The 15697-nt window shown below is 38.9% G+C and overlaps 1 protein-coding gene across 1 annotated transcript in view; it reads right to left on the bottom strand.

Moving 5' to 3' along the window:
* The window catches only part of enox2 (ecto-NOX disulfide-thiol exchanger 2), a 209027-nt gene extending 196073 nt beyond the window's left edge, over positions 1-12954 (bottom strand). Inside the window, exon 1 of the mRNA XM_085789333.1 lies at positions 12772-12954. The gene's annotated coding sequence lies outside the window, so the exon portion shown is untranslated. The remainder of the gene's footprint in view (positions 1-12771) is intronic.
* Positions 12955-15697: the final 2743 nt, after the last annotated feature.

Here is a 15697-nt window from a genome sequence, read left to right as displayed (position 1 = left end):
AATTAGGCAACACACACTGCAAAACTGACTGTCTCAGCCATTCCACTAATCAGGGCCACAGTATGATGACTCTGCCCCAATCCAAATCTCCAACTACACCCAGACCAACCCACACCCTCTTCAACATCCGGCTCACACTAGCGAAGAAACCATTAACAGTAATGAGAATCGATGGGGGTGTTAAAAGTATCGGCAGTCAAGCCCAGGAGCAGCTCTCAGTGCCATCTTTATTAGTCTGGAAAAACAGTGCTGGTCTCTAGCCTGCCAGGTCTAAATAGGAGTGCATTGATCAGAGGGTCGGGCCAGGTTGAATTCAGCCCTTCAATTCCTCATTCTCCCTCCAACAGCTGTCAATCATCTCTCATGTACACCATGGCAATGTAGAACTCCCCACAGAGTCTAAACACTGAGTTTTGCAGCAATATTCATATTTATCAGCTGGGAGCACGAGAGAAGACCACAGACAACTTGTGTCTCTCAGCAGATGAAGCACACCTTTAGTTCCCTCACTGTAGTATTTGCATATCTTAAATTCTACTCAAGAATGGCATCCTTTCATCGCCACAACCCAGACTCCGCACAGTCCGCACAGCCTTTCCCCGTTCTCCCCTGCGCCTTACGTAGGCTAATCGTAATCGCCTTTATGGACACTAGCTACATTAACATTATGCCACCTAGTTTGTCAATTAGGATTAGCTACTTAACTATGCATAAACAGACTGTACGTTATATACAACATTAAAGCAATAATTAAATGTAATTTACTGTGCTGGATAATGCATTTCCTTCCCTACTAAACTCTTGTTTTGTAGAATACACGGAAAAACAGCATAATACAGACATTGGAAGTCTAGAGGCCACAGTAAAGTGGTATAGAGATTAAAAAATTGTGTTTTATGTGTCAATGCCAGTTAAAGAAAAGATGGACACTTCTTTGAAAAGCACCAGTTCATGCCTGAAATGAAGACCCAACAGCACTGCACAAAGATGGCAAAGATAGATGAATACAGACTTGACAACAACTTCCCCACTATTTTAAGAAAAATCAATCATTTACCCAGAAAAGAATTGTGCTATATTTTCAGTATTACACAACTGAATGAATATAACATCATAAAAAGCTGGTTGTTTTCATTTACTAGGCAAACAGACATATTCAAGGGCCGTTGGATCATCTCTGATGTCTTCCAGCAACTTGCTCTGAGGGAGTGAAACCAGTGAAATCCTTTCACACATTAATCCAGATGTCTGGCTGTTTAAGACACACAGCTCTGTCAGAACTGTATCCTGGCTTTAGAGCTGGAGTCATTTCAAATGTCTTGGCAGCTAATCAGCTGCTATCTTTCATCAAGAAGATACAGCAGAGCCAAGCCTATCTTCACAAAATCTACCAGGGTAAGATTAGGTTTCAGTTGTACAGTCATTCAAAGCTTTACTATTTGATAAGTTAATCGCATAAACAAATCTAGCATGTGGAAAATATCTGGCAGCCTGCTGCAGAGTCTTCACTGGATGCAACAGGGGTAAACAACAAATAGGTTTGTTTCATATGTTATTCTCAACAAATCCAACAAATGAAAGCATGCTCACATAAAACCAGGAAAGTAGGACAAAGACACAAGGGCTTGGAAATCCACTGCAGGTCCCATTACTTTGAAAAACTGTTCGTCATTCAGACAGGATGCAATAAAGTATATGAAGTGGCAACCACATTGTGCTATCAACAAAATCCTCACAGCTTTTTACTACAACAGGAGATTTTAGTTTTAGTTACTATAATTATAACCCATCAGCAGTAAGTGGTTTTCACCTAAAAAATAATATGGTATTTGTGAAGGTAATTGTTCAGTCTAAAGGACTTCAAACACTCAATTCATACGCAGATGATCAGGTCGTCAGTGCAAAACACTGCAGTACAGTCAAACTCACATTGTTTTTCATCTCTTCATCTGAATTTGAAAAGTCATGCATGTTAGAAATCTGATCATGTCTGGGTGTGATAAACACAGGCATTTCCCGCACTGGATTAACATGAAAGTGCACCCTCCTCTACTTCTCAATCTCATTGCAGCTTCCAGACTTAGTGGGGTATGAAATTAATTTACTTCACACCTTTTGGAGACTTCACATGATCCCGATCAATGTCCATTGAGATCTCATAAGGAGATTTACTCTAATGCTGAAAGCAACACAGTCTAAATGACTGACCATAGAAAGTGATAAAGGATATTGTAGTGGGGTGGCTCGACCAATTTCAACAGTAATTCAGTCTGCCTGAGGAAAAAATAGACTGTGTATAGCACAGGTCAGTGTTTAGGACTAAATGGAAGCTGTTATCAGGCTCTGGACTAAGCCCTGAAAGCAAAACCAATGCATTTCACTTGTGTTTATCTTGGTAATACGCAGCAAGGTCACCGTGGAATTTTCATTCATCTTCTGTGTTACATACGTAGGCCTAAAAATGTCCCATGTGGCACTTGGAGTACGTTGGAAGTCCGCTGCTCTATTTTTTTTAAGCCTCATGGGAAGTGCACGGCGTTTGTTCCCGTACTGTCATTTAAGCCAGTTTATTTTTGCACTGAACAGGTATGAGATGCCTTAACTTATGACATAGGTTTATTTTTAGCAGCCATTTGAGTGATGCGTGAAGACCTTTACAAAGGAGTTGACTGTCATTAAGTTATCAACTGCCCTCTTGTCTGCCCTTGCATTAAGTAAATAAAGTTTGTTCTGACACCAGCCGGGCCATGTGCTCTGCAACTTTTTGTCTCCTTTGTTTTTTTACAGCAATGGTATTACATCATGAGGGATACTCAACTCAGCTCTTCACTCAACACTTGATTCTACATGTCTTCACTCTGTTGGCAATGTCAGGGAACATATCTGAAGAAAGAAAGAGTGTTTCAAACACCAGATGTCTTTATTGGCTCAAATGGGTATAAAATGAGGCACAGATCTGGCCTACATGGGAGGAGAAGCCTGGCCCAGAGTAGGGTTTCTTAGTGAATGTAAATCTGATTAATTATCAGGCTTAGTTGTAATAGCTATGTTGTTGTTTGAGCTGTGAGGTAACTGTTGCTGAGCAGCCTGGATCTGAGCAATTAAGGATGAATTGCAAAATAATTATATTTTTATGATTGTTTTATTATGTCAAAGTTTTTTTTTACTTCCAAAGTGCCACACAATTTGATTAAGAATCGAGACATTTGAAGAAACCACAAACCTATGAGACATAACCTATGAGAATTTAGCACTGTAAAATCCAAGTGTCAAGAAGAAATACACTAAGTAGTGTAATATATTCTGCATTGCAAACATAATCAGTATTTCATTTACAATATAACACTCCTGAACTAAACTGTTTGCAGCTTTCTTGCTGGAGATGAATTTTTTTGTGTGTGCGTGTGTGTGTGTGAGGTGCCCAAATGTAAAATAAAAATGAGCTGCCAGACGGAGGAGATCAAATTCCTCGCATCCCCTCTGGGAGAGATAACCGCAGAATAAAAATACAGAGCATGTCAGGCGTGTCAGTGAAGCCTTAAGCCAATTAGGGCAAAGTTCTGTCGTCACAGAGGTGGTTCCCAGTCGGTGCAGCCAAAAGCCAGAGCAACCGCAGCACCTGCCTCAAAGAACTGCTGCCACTTTGCTACGGGAAAGTTTTAACGTCATGTTGCATGGTTGTATTGTACAGCACCAGCAAAAAGTCACATTTGGCAAGATTGCACAGCACCACATTAAAGGGATACTTCACCCAAAACCAATAATTCACCAATTTTCTACTCACCGTCATGCCAAGGAACGGTTTGGAGAACTTTCAGAGTTATTAAAGGATTTTCATATAATGGTGCTCACTTTTGAATCGTCCAAAACACACACAATGAAACATCAAAATACCTCCATACTGCTCGTCCGTACTGACCCAAGTGTCCAGAAGCAAAGTTGATCGGAAAAAATTAGTTTGATCTTTGTTTTTTTTCTTTCTTATCTGCACAATAAGTAACGTGCACATTACGTACGAGATGAACAAAGCTGTACGATTAACCATCTCGCTGTTGTTTGAAAATGCCCATCTGCCACCTGGCTAATAGGTAAACTGGAGACGGTTCTGTATTAACCCGCTGAAACAATGCATATCGCCACCTGGTGTTGAGGAGGAGGACACATTCCCGTCAGTTATTCGATTTTCATAGTTGCATGTAAACTGGGACAAGGACAGAAGTCCAATTAGATTTTGAGCATAGCTCGATTAAGCTGTGCATGTAAACATACTGAGTGTGTGTTTTGGACAATTCAAAAACTAAGCTCTATCCGCCGCCATTATATGAAAATCCGTTGCCAGCTGGAACTCCAAAAGCTTTTTGATGACTCCAAAAGATCTCTGAACTCTTCCTTGGCATGACGGTGAGTAAATTGGTGAATTATCGATTTTGGGTGAAGTATCCCTTTAAGTCAAATGAGTATTGTCTGTACAAAACACACTAATGTGATTCATCAGATGCTTTGGCAAGTACATCTGACAGTAGTAATGACAGAAGGCCTATTGCAAAATCCCTGTCTGTGGCATAAAGTCACATTGGTGAAAGGAATAAAACTGTTACACTGCCCATGACAACACAAGGAAACTAATAATACGGGAGTTATACTGTAGCAAAAAAGCATTCAATCAACAACGCCGCTTGGCTAACATTACCTCTCACTGCTATACAAAGGGAAATGGATTCTACTCTTTAATCAGCCCCTTTTCTGCAATCACTTCTGTTATTTTTAAGAATGAGGACTGGCAGCAGGAAAATGGTGAAAGATTCTGAGGATATCAAATTCACTTTAGGCTAAGAAATAATAACAATAATAGCACAGCAACCACATTGCTGGTTGACACCTGCATGCAAGAATAGTTACAACATTACTTAAAATTTCTTAATGCAACTTTCAGTAATGTCCAAACTGGTTTTGTCTTGTTATGACTGAAGCCCCCACAATGATTTTGTTAACATGTTTTATATATTTTAGAGAAGGTCCCAGAAATAATCCCTCTCATGCTCTGATTCATAGATGCCATCTCACTACTCACTGTTCTACAGTATTTCACTGACTTTTGATGTTTTGGAGCAGGTAGTTGTTGTATGCACAGACCAGAAATATATTATTGATTCTGTGAAATGGCACTCTTTTTATCCAGCTCCCATATTCCCTTGAGGGTCAATAAAACATCTCATAATGAGAAATGTCACCTTCTTTCACCTCAACTGGCACAAAAACAATTTGGTTCAGAACATGGGAATGATCTCCGCATGGTGCCGTCCACCGAGCTAAGTTTAGTAAGATGGCCTCAGGCTAGACAGTCTAGTCAGACAGACTTGGGGAATAACAATCACAACAGTGTTGAGGGCAATTTTACATGGGCTGCAACAAAACAGAAGGGGCCGTTTTAAATTCAAAACAAAAACTAATTGGCAGGCCAGCGATAGGCCATGATGGAGATGGTGTTACATTTATTTTAATGATGGGATGACAGCGAGTAATCGTCCTCAGGCAGTATTTAAATAACATAAGGCGATCAAGAGTCTACATAGTCCATTTTAAAACAGGACTGAGGAATTGCTGCAGTTTAAACCTTTTGATTTCCCTTTAAACAATAAGTAACTCACTATTACCACACTTTCTCTGCACTATTACTAACTTCAAGAGTCTCCTGTTGCAGTGAAGCTTTAGTGTTGTCCCTCACTTATAAGTCGCTATAAGTAACGGTTCACCTAACCCACAGCTCAGTTCAAACTTCAGTTTTCAAAAACCTACTAAAGAAATGTTTTCAGGTTGGTTTACAGGCAGCAGGCCAATGTGTGTGAAAGGAGGAGGGAATGACAACTGGAGGCTGATGTGTGAAAGGAGAAGGGTCCTGGAGTTACACATGGATGCGTAAGTGAATGATCATTACTCAACTGACTGTTTTGGTTCTCACCTGCTCTATGTTGTTCAGGCTGGATGATAAATTATTTTGTTTTTTTCAATATGTAGTTTAAGTTGATTTGTTTGAACGAAAATGGAGTTTCTCTTAAACATCCCAGTTTTTTGTTGGTGTTGTTTTTAGCAGTGCCTCCTTACAGGTGAGGTAAGTTTGTTGTCTGGCTGTCTTTCAAGTGGACAACTCTTTCACAAAGTTTGCAAATCGCCTACATGGTACAGTATGCATTGTGCATTGCATTGTGTCACTGTCACAGTTTTGAATACACTGCAGGAAGTGTCTGCCATCTCTTTGGCTTGTTGTTTCTGATTGCACTCCCAGAAGGGGAAATCAAAACAAAGTAAAGTTTTTTGGCATCTGCAGATTGATTTTAAGTAGGGGGGAAATATATATTTAAATTCAAAAATCACAACAAATCGCTCAGCCCTATATTGTTGTAAGTTAAGTTTTGTGCTCACCTGCCTTGGTTGGTCTGATCCATGCTCTGTGATCAAAGAGCAGGTGTAGGGTGAAGTCAGAACAAGTTTCTGAACCTAAATCCTTTGAACCTAGGTGTTCTGGTTCAGTTGAAAACCGTTACACCTCTACTTTGTGTAAAAATCTTTGCCAAATCAATAAATGTAGATGTACTGTACAGTATGTATTAGAGCAGGAAGCAACAGCTAATAAAAACCAGGTGTGCAGGTCCATTACTCAGCTGCATCAATTAAGCCAGTGATGTCAGAGGTCTAAAGCAGCTTCTCAGGGCTTCTTATTGATCATAGTAAATACTCCAACATCCTACATTTTAATAAAGCATTTGGAGTACTTTATTTAGCACAGCCATCCGCAGCTATAAACCCTCCTTGAGCAGTGGTCTAAAAGCTTCTCGGGAAAGTGAAGTTGTTTACTTGATGTTCAGAGCATTTGGTGCTGACACACGCTGATGTTTTAGCTAACAAGCTTAGGCCTCTGACATCAACAGCCCTAATTAATGCAACTGAGTAATGGGCTGGCACATATCAGCTGTTATCCTGCCCTAATCATTGTTTTTTAAGCAAAACCCAAAACGTGTTTAGAGTAATTTAGTTGCACGGTTGCATCTGGTGCTTTGCCCACAGCAAACCTACACTGAATCAGTAAAAAAAACAAGTGTATCTTAATTAATGTATAACAAATTACTTTCTCAACCAATTGATCGTTTGGTTCATGTCCAAATTTCCCCCAAAAAGAGGAATAATGTTGAATTCCTGATGTAAATTGATAGCTTCAAATAGCTTGTTTTCGTAAATGCAATCAAGTAAATGCAACAGAAATGGAGAATGCTTGCATTTCTATTAGGCTAAGTCAATTATAGAGATAAAAGCCAAGTCTTTTAAGATCTTCAGATAAGGTCTCGCTTATGTACTATATGTTCAACAGGTGCTTGGCTTTGCATCTGGTATAACTTGCACTTCAGCTTTCTATTAACAGTGTTTCCGACTGTGTTTTTTATAGTGTCTGTGAGGACGAGGAGCGGCGTGTTCATCTGGAACTGCTGCAGCAGGAGGGTTTGGAGAAGACTTTGACAGCTTCTCTTCCTCTACAGCATGAACAATATATTGAAGTTCAAATACCTATTCTTTTTTTTCTTCTTTTTTTTCTACAAAAAGCAGAGCTCTGAAGCTGTGATACGCTTGCAGTATTTCTGGTTAGTTCATGATTGGCAAGTGCAATACAAGACAATTCAAGCTACATGGAAGAATTGTGCATTTAATCAAACTGCACTGTAGATCAGGGTTACAAGGATGACGTGACATAACATAACATACACTTTATATGTGGGCTCTAAAAGCAGCAGGCCTGCCTACCACTCACAGAAACCTCAACTAATAACTACAATTACTGCCTCACTAGGTCTGCCTCTGCCAACCAGTCCAGATTCAGGTAACATTCATGTCCAGGCTCATATAAGCAGAGTTAAGACTTTTAAAGAATGAGTCAAAGCCAAAAACATGTTTTGCGAGGTGACCTCGACCTGTGACCTCTTCCCTCATCACATTCATGAGAAAAGGAGGGATGCACACAGATGGATGGACAATCCAAACAGGCTTTATTGTGTTTTACTCCTCACTGATTGTAGCTGCTGCTGTTTATCATCAAACAAACGCACTCAATCAATTAAAGCACTTATCCTCTCATCGTATTTCACTCTAATGTCTCCTTTAGCAGCCATTTTCCCAGCTGATGACACACAATGCCACAGAGCACAATGAGTTCCTCCTGTTGCCACAATCATGACTGCATGACATCACATAATGTAACCAAAGGCCCCCCCCCCCGACTCTATTACACACAAAGAATCCCATCTGCACCCACGGCTTTGGTGTCCACATTTGTCTCTGTCCTGTGACTTCAATAAGTCAAGCATGAATCCATCAACAGAGCAGTAGATCAGGTATCACTGGCATGGGTGCAGTTCTTATTTGTGCAAAGCAAGGTCATGGAACCACATGGAAGCCGGATCAATCAGACAGATTAATGAAGCACAACCTGCTGACATGACGAATATTGACACCCCTATTACATCTTGGTCCTGCAGTCCTCAACACTGCTTAAATAAATCAGGCCCAAGTAGAAGGAGGCAGGAAAACTTCTGAACCAAATCTTTCACACGGTAAAAAGAAAACCAGAAGGGCTGAAATATACTGGTGATGGGACTCTGTCTGGAAATACTGAACATCATTTTGTCAGCTGTGTGTTCAATATCTATAAGGCAAATAAAAAGCTGAGATAAGAAGCTCATACATATTAGTGACGTTCAGCTGCAACTAGTTCAGTCAGCAAATGATGGTTTATTATCAATTATGCTGTTGATTCAGTTATCATTCAACTACCTTGCCAAAATACTCTCAGTCAAGATGTTCACTACATTCTGGTCTTTAAATAGCTTGTTTTTTCTCTCACAGCGAGTGGCGAAAACAAAAAGCAAAAGTGCCAAACATTTTTTTGTTTCCAGCCTCTGAAAAGTGGCAATTTGTTGTTCTTCTTCTTCTTGTAATATATGACAACAAAGTGAATGCATTAAGGTTTTGGAGTTTTAGATGGACAGAAGAAGTAAAAGCCCCATTCTGTTCGAGGCAGGAATTTTCCACCTGACCATTCTGGGAAATAAATGGAGAGTGAGGGGTAGGTGTAGTGACAAGGGTGGATCGATAACTGCCCCTATTACAGGGCAGATGCTGACGTTGTTGTGTTAAATGTAATATATAATGTAAATAATATTTAGCAATTAAAATGATAGTTCAACATTTTCGCAAATTGGCACATTGCCATAATCCCTATAGTCTTAGGAGTAGGTTTGTTACCTTTAATTGTCGGTGCAAGCTATTTTTAGAACGGCGGAGCAGAGCCGTGAACTGCTCAGAGCAATTTGCCAAAATGTTGAACTATCCCTTTAATATTATGTTTAGTTAATCATTTTTAGCTTACTGTGGCATTGTCTTTTAATCAAGCCTAAGATTATAAATGTATATATGGTTGGTGTTTCATGATTCATGGCTAAGAAATCAGCATCACACATGTAAATCTACTGACAAAACATAAATGAATCACCTCCTTTCTCTCTGTGTATCTCCACAGCCCAACAAGAATAAACCATAATGTATTGGCCCAGTGCAGCTCTGCAGCAGATACAAATACATATGCAGTTGTTTTTACTTGAATTAACTGCTTTGCTTTCATGTTTAAAGCATCTCCAGCGTCATTTCTCTACAGATTCTGCTGCTTGGTATTTCTGACAACAGGGACTCAGAGGAGGCCAGAACAAATGGCATCCTCCATTTTTAATCAATGGGAGGATTACCCTTTTGCTATCAGCAGGGCTTCTCTTTGCAAAATGTGGAGTCAAGATTTAGGATTATGCCCATGAAGACATGCTTTAGCTCATTATTAGACTTAGATTTTTTTAGCCCAGTATGACACCCCATATATCACCAGCGTTAGGTTACCATTAATGACTCAGTAATCCTTCAAATCTCTCCAAAGAAATGCACCTCATCATCATGAGCCTCTCAGGAAATGAATGTATTTGCAGAGGTGTCTTCTGTAATGATCCTCCATATTTTTAGAGGTGAGCTCTCCACTTTCATGCCCTCATCAAAGGCTGGTCCTCTGAACATTTAGATAAGTACCACAATGGTGATTCTTAATATTTATATCACTCACACGGAGCTCATTAAACTGTTTTACTGCACAATGTCTTTCTCACATTTTCAGCAGCACATGTTGAAAATGATCTCACTACAGAGAATTTCCTACATTGCTGAAACACAAGTTGACTTATGAATTTGTTTCCTAAACTGACAACTGATTAAATCATTTAATTAATTGTCCAATTCATTGTTCAATTCATCTTTATTTCTTTGGCACTTTAAACACAACAATAGTGTTTTTTTTAGTGCTCCATGGTGCAAAGAGAGACAATAAAAGCAAGTAAGGGAAAACACAGAGGTCATTTATCAAGGGAGAAAATTCCTCCCTGGTTTCATCTTCTCAAATGGGAAGATTTGCTGATTTTGCCTGTTTTGAAAGTGAACATTTTGGGTGTTTTTGGATGAGGAAAACAAGCAATTTAGAGGAACATGTTGGGCATACTGAACCACTTATAAAGTCTGTAAACTAAACCATGTATTATTAAGAATAAAAAACACAATACAGATCTACTGTGAAAATATACTTCCAACAATCACAGAAACATGTTAGTTATGAAGTGCAGTCCTCTATAGCTAGTACTTTAATGGTGTATACTTTTGTTCTGCAGACAATATGGCCCACATAGCAAATCCAAACTAATCTCTGTCAACTCACAAACAGCAAGAAACGACGGTCCACTGTGTGTTCACATCCTTTCTCTCTCTCTCTAGCTGCTGATGGCATTTCCACAGTCGACCTTAAGTCGTCCTCTGCAGACCCAGACAAGTCTCAGCACTGTGACAGACAGACAGACAGACAGACAGACAGGGTGTCAGCCTTCAGTAAACACTAAAACCTTAAAATACTTTGCCCACACTAAAGCTACTGAAACAATGAATGGGCATTGACAGCCCTTACACCATCTTGGTAGTAGTGGTGCAATCTTCAAATTAAGCCCAAGAAAAGGGAAAACTTCTGAACCAAATCCTTCACATGTTAAATGGAAAACAAGGCGAGCTGAACCATCATGGAAAGTGGTCACTCCCTTGAAATACTGAACTAAAATGTCACAGACTTCCTTATATTTATCAGCTGATGATACAGATCTAAGATTAACCAAGCTACTTTCAGAAACCTTTTGAGTTACACACAGCTACAGCTGCAGATTTTGCTTTTATCATACTTTTTCTTTTTTTTAGTAATCAGTTGTTTTCTCAATCTCAACACAAACATGTCCCTCACACTCCTTTCAGTGACTCATTCAGATTAAAGTTGCTTCAACAATGACGGTATTTTACATACTCATCTGGTTATTTATTATTACAGTCAAGCCTGAATAACCTTATTTTAATTGAAAATTTACAGCATCAGTTTGAGGTTGCAGAAAAGGTACAGCAGAAAGCGAGACTCCTACTGCAGGGATAACAATCCCAGGTCTCCCTCCTTGCAGCGTCTCCAAAATGAGATCCTGTCAAATTCAACCATAATGTGCAGCTATGATTGGTGCAATCAACTGTTCTCTGTGCTCATAATAACTTCATGAACTGTGCTCTAAATTACAGATAATAACTGCACGACTATTGCTCGCCTCTGTTCAAAGCAACACTAAACTGCACAAAACACACCGGTCCAAGACTAAGCAGCTCTGTGGCGGAGGTGTGTACAGTTACTGTAAGTATGAAGATAAAATAGGGTTACTTACTACTAGTGTTGTGGTCAAGACCAAGACCAAACTTGTGAGACCATTTTTAAGACCATTACTGTATTCAATGTCAGTACTCAGTACTCTATAATCATGTGGCTTGACATTTAGGCCTACATTATTCCTCAGCTCAAAAGAAAAGATCATTTTATATAAAATCTATACCACATTTGGATTGAACACCTTAACTTTTGCACCTCCCCCTCCCCACTCGGTGCCACCTGCCACAAGAATAACACGGAAGCACACAACCTGCTAAAGTCTTCCCCACTTTTGACACTGGTGCAACCAAGTTTTTCAGATGGTTACACCTGCAGATACTTTTGTAAAACAATTTTAATTAGCCTACCCTATAAGTTATTGAATTACATTACATAAACCGAAGTGGGCGACTGACAGAGAGAGACATCTGCGGCGGAAAAAAAAGAGAGATGTCGCTGCAGCTGTGGTCTTGACTGGTTCAGAGTAAAGATCCCGAGTCCAGCTCGACCGAGACCGAGACAAGACCGAGTAAACATGAAGTCGATTCCGAGACGAGACCAAGACCTTGAAAATGTGGTACACATGTACGAGTAGCTACAACAACACCAGTTACTACTACGTCTCTGCTACTACTGAAATGAGGGCTGTCGCTGCATGAGCTCAAACATGATAACTTACTGTCACGCTACTCGGTTGAAATATTGTAGTCAGGGAACTTGCAAACTAGTCCGTGTAAGTGAGACAGGGGATATATTGGAACATAACATATTACATGACTGACAATTTAAGTCATAAAATGTGCAATAAATCGCCAACTTTTGCCACATTGTGACTGGTAGTAATAAACTTACACGCGTTGCAGCGACGCTGTCTGAGATGCTAATGCTAAGTATAATGTTACTGTTGTTGTCGGGGGAGGAAGTTAGCACCGGCTAAAGTGAAACAGGAAGAGAAGGAGGAAGTATAAAAGTACCTGGGTGCAGCGTGTGTACTCCTCCATGGTCCGTGTACCGCCGAAAAGCGTCCTAGACATCCAAGCGACACTAGTAAGTTTGTTTTCCGTGTGTGTGAGTGTGTAACCAGGAAAGCCTCTGGTTAGCAACGAGACCTGTCAAACAATGGCGGCGGAGCCAAGTACGGCAAGCAGGAGGCCGACACGTGCGGTTTGTTGACGTTTTTTTTTCTTCTTTTTTTTTCTTTTTTTGCCAGCCCCCTATGGGCGAAGTGTTCAGGGTGGTTTCGTTTTGCTGCAGCACAGACTCTCGGATAACTAATGGGTGGTAGAATTATTTAATACTGTATAATGAGGAAATACCATCTGACAGTTTCAACCGCTCCTAGTAAGTAATTTTTCAATAAAAAAGGGAGATGTGCTCCTTTTTCTAATAACTCTCCATCTATTTACACTGACTAAAAAAAGACAGATAACACAGCAAATGAATAAGAAAAACAAAGCACACAAAGGCAAATAAACCATAGGCTACTGTATTTACGAAAAATAGGCTTTGAATGAAACAAATGAAATAAAATAGACAAATGACCCCAATTTAAAAACAATAGATAATGGGATGATTTTTTTATTTTATTTTTTAAACACATGCACACAAATAAAACAAATTACACTCAGCAGTTTATTGGGGACAGTTAGTTTAAATCATCCCATGAAGGCTATAATGTTCAGTTTTTGTTGAAATTGTCTTAAAGGAGGACTTGACTCAGTTTGCTAGGGTTTTACCTTAGAGTTGATCCATTCAAATAATTATTTTATATAATGCAATACTGCAAATAATGATCTTCTTGAAAAAAAAAAAAAATGTTATGTGTTTATTTCTGTACTAGGCTAAATGATAAGCAGATGCAAGTAGCCACGCTCTGAATCACAGGATTTTTATAGGCCTATATAGTATTTATTCACTCATTTGTTTGTTTGTTTTTGCAATTCATATTGATCTAGTTCATAATGATGAAAAGTGCTTCATTCTCTACAACGACTCTCTGTTTTGACAGCTTTTCAAGAATGCAGGTATTTGTGTTGGTGGTTTTTCTTATGGATGCGCAGGTTTAAAAAAAAAAAAAAGGCCCAGAATAAGGCTTTGATGGATATATTCAGTTTTTATTCCTCATTTTATTTCACACAAAAGAGGATGGCTGGTATTATTTTATTAATTACACAAACTTGTAACCTCCTGGAGTTGGCAGCTCACATCTTTCTTTTTAATTTTAACCATCATATCTTTTTTTTTTTTTTCAAGAGACTCAGGAGACAAATTTCTGTCTATCTGCTGCATTTATCAGATGTAGTTATTCTCTTTTACAGCTGTCATTATTCCTCTGTAGTTTTAATTTAATGGTTTCCCTTCAAATTCTGATTCAAATTAATACAAGACTATTATGTAGATGGGTTTGATGAAATTCAAAGTTGCACAAGTTGTCCTTGGAGGGGAAGTTATTCACTGAAATTACAAAAGGAAATTTGAATATAAGAATATGTGGAGCACACTCACACTGCTAATCTTACAAGAATGCACAATCAACCTGTATTGTATGTTCTTTGAGGCATTGGTGGAAACACATGTGTTCAAGTAAAGTACAGCACTATTAAATTTGAACTTGAATTTCCCATTTATACATAAAATATAAGAATAAAATATAAAGATTATAGATATAGGAATTGTTTTTTTCTTCTTTGTCTTACTCTTCATCGATCACACAGCTCCTCAGATTGATCATTGAACAGGCCTGACCCCTTGGCTGTGGACCACTGGCCTTATGATAAAGTATTTAAACTGAATTTCAACTCAAGTGGCTACAACAGTGAAATACGACTCATGTATTCATGCATCTATATCAATAGTGTCAACAACAATATAACTGTTACAGTGTGTGTTTTTCAGTTTTAACCTACATTTTGTTGTCAACTTTTTGCTTAAGAATGCAGGACTTTAATGTATAATGGAGTATCTTTAGATAAATATATTAGTATTTTTTAACTTAAGTTCAGGATTTGAATACTATTTTCCAACACTGACAAGGGATGACAAGTTTTCTCTCTAAGCTGCCATGAATTATTGCCTATCTGGGATGTGAGCTGTTTATCCACATTTCTCATTTTTCATTTTGTTCCTGTGCTACCTTCGGCTTGGGATTTACACGGCTTAGTTTGTCTGTTTCCTAATGTTTAACAACTAAAATAGCTCAAAGCTGATTCTTCTCACTCTTTCAACACTTAAAATACATCCCGGATAAGAAAAGTGCTAATAATGCTCGTCTACAAAAAAAAAAGAAAAAAAGATAGATTTAATCATCCAAAAACAGAGACAAAGTGGGAATGTCATTTTAAAACCACTTAATACCAATTTTTTGTCCTTTTTAGCAAATGATTTCATTTTGTGGCTAATTACACTTTGTTCTCAGTTGTGTTCTCCGCCATCTCCTGCTCATCAGCTTATTGATACTGTTCTGGCAGCTAAGCTCTCTCATAGATGCTGGGCCATGAACAAAGCCAATGATATCTAGTGAATTCTCATAACAAGGGGATTAGCATATGTGCCAGCATGCATTCCACTCCCACAGCATTAAGAGTTTTGGACCATTTACAGCCAATTACACCACTGCTAATGCTTTCTTTGCACCCACCCTTCCCCCAGGCCAGTCATGATATTTGACATGTTTGGACGACTTTGCATGAATTAATCTTCCTTGATTTGTATGCACTGGATTGAACTACCTGGCAATCACTTGCTCTCTAGTAGATGTCAGATTCTTCTTCGAGATAATCTCTACGTCAGTACTTATTAGAGCTCTCTATGTCACGTGTTCTCCACTGAGAGGGGAGAAACTGAAAACTGGTGCAGTGTAAATACTGATCTGAGAGATCTATTAATGCTTAATGAGCCATT

This window comes from Trachurus japonicus, chromosome 10 (genome assembly GCF_045865225.1).
Source record: "Trachurus japonicus isolate A0001 chromosome 10, Traja_1.0".
Classification (NCBI taxonomy): domain Eukaryota; kingdom Metazoa; phylum Chordata; class Actinopteri; order Carangiformes; family Carangidae; genus Trachurus; species Trachurus japonicus.
Note: the sequence above shows the minus strand (reverse complement) of the source record. Positions and strands in the feature narration are given on the sequence as shown.